Source organism: Pygoscelis adeliae, unplaced genomic scaffold (genome assembly GCF_000699105.1).
Source record: "Pygoscelis adeliae isolate BGI_AS28 unplaced genomic scaffold, ASM69910v1 Scaffold38, whole genome shotgun sequence".
NCBI classification, from domain to species: Eukaryota; Metazoa; Chordata; class Aves; order Sphenisciformes; family Spheniscidae; genus Pygoscelis; species Pygoscelis adeliae.
In genome coordinates, this window is record NW_008825614.1 from 211,180 (window position 1) to 213,132 (window position 1,953).

The following is a 1,953-nucleotide window of genomic DNA, read 5'->3' on the forward strand; positions in this document are numbered from 1 at the left end:
TGACACATGATCAAATTTGAAGTGAGCGATGTATAGCAAAAACACAAGACATGAGCATAGTACACTGGCTACGAACATGCTATACCAACAAAACCTCCTGTGGACACAGCCAGACATTGTACTAGTACATGAAAAACTGCTCTGAGCAAAGCAAGCTGTATCAGCAGAGCTTTCTTGATATAGCTGGGTTTATATTAGGAGCGTCTGCCAAAACTGCTGGAGTGGTCAGGACACTGAGGTCTTCCAAAAGCTATGACCAATTGATCTCAGCTGGAAGTGGATACTATCAAAGTACATATCTAAAATAATAGGCCTTGCCATGAATTTTGGCTTTTTTCCCCCCTCCCTGCTTAAAAAGCAAATTGAAGATGATTCTCAATCCTCTAATTTAGAGTATATGAGAAATCCCACTGATTTTAGACAGATATTATGAACAGAAAGTGTAATAATAGCTATTTGGTTCTCAAAAGATTAAATGCTTACGGGTATGAAAATAGTGTTTTGCTTGGAGATCCTGCTTTGACATTTCTATGCTAGCAGATTAAAAAAAAAATCCTCCATTTTGCCTATAACCTGTGATAATTTGATTAGCCGGGATAATAAACCAGCATCATAGTGCTATTCTTCAAGATTTGAGGGGGTTATTTCAGAATAAAACTCCACTGCCTTTTTTATTTAAATCAACCTAACTTTGATGATCAAAGCTCAGGTATTCTGTCAGTGCATGCATGAAGTATAAATTATTATTTTTTTTTAAACTTGTGAATTACATTTATCTTGCTTTCATCTAATATCCTGTATATCTTAAACTATTTATAGGTTCAGGGGAAAGGGAAAAAGAGAATGTCTGAAAAAAAAAACCAACCCATGATGCTGTTGTACAGAAGTTCCAGGAGACTGTAAATAAGCATACTCCTCACACCAGCTGAGCAATCAGTATGTTATTTTGGCAGGTAAAGCAAATCAAGAATTCAAATAGCCTTTTGTTATCAAGTACTGATACCATGCCTTAAACCAGGCATTTCCCTGAGGCAGAAATTTCAGAACTGCTTTACAGTTTTCTCAGGCACATACTACTTACCCATCCCTCCACCTCGCTATAGGGAAAGCAGCAGTACAAGTCTCTCAGGGGAACCATGCTGAACGACCCAAAATACTTTTGCAGACGTAACCGTCATGTTGTAGGTTTAGAGATCTCGTGACCAGCATGGAAAGAAACACAACTCCAAAGTATTTTGGACCCCAAGGCTGCCACCAACCCAGATTCAGCTCAAACTGCTCTGAGCCACAGGGCAGTATAATTTTCAGGTATATTCTGTGTATGTGAGGCAGAGGAGGAAAAGGTGTAGCATGACTGGTGATGCCGCTTGAAAGAACAGCTATTTTAGAGTTTGCTCAAATCCAAAATGCTACTTCTGGCAGAGTTGTAGTTGTCCAAATACTAGTGAATATTCAAAACTACAGGGTAAAACACAGGATCATGCATCACGGGTGCATTATAAATAACACATTAATATAACTGCCCTCCTTTTCTAAGTGACTGTATTTTAACTTATTTGTCAGTGTGGGTGAAATTAATTTTTCATACAGCATGAACTTGCCCAGCAAAGGGACTGTCAGTTCCTCCTCAGGACTGACAACAGGAGCTGCCGTACATCATTATTTCAGTGGAGCTGACACAGTTGCCCCACTTACACCTACCGCTCAGCCAGCTATGGCCAGAGAAATCAGTCACACGGACTCTAATTTCGGGTATTACTGCATAGGTCTTTCAATTCCGCTGTGAGTGGCCAGCAAATAAGCTCCATCATTTCAGTGACTGCAGTCTACAAAGGTGCAAGCCAAGAATCAACACACTGGCTGGAAATGGTGGTTGCAATTAAACTACAATCAGCCTGGCAAGCTGACGTGATCAAGATCTGTCATGTGAAAACCCACAGAGCACCATTACGG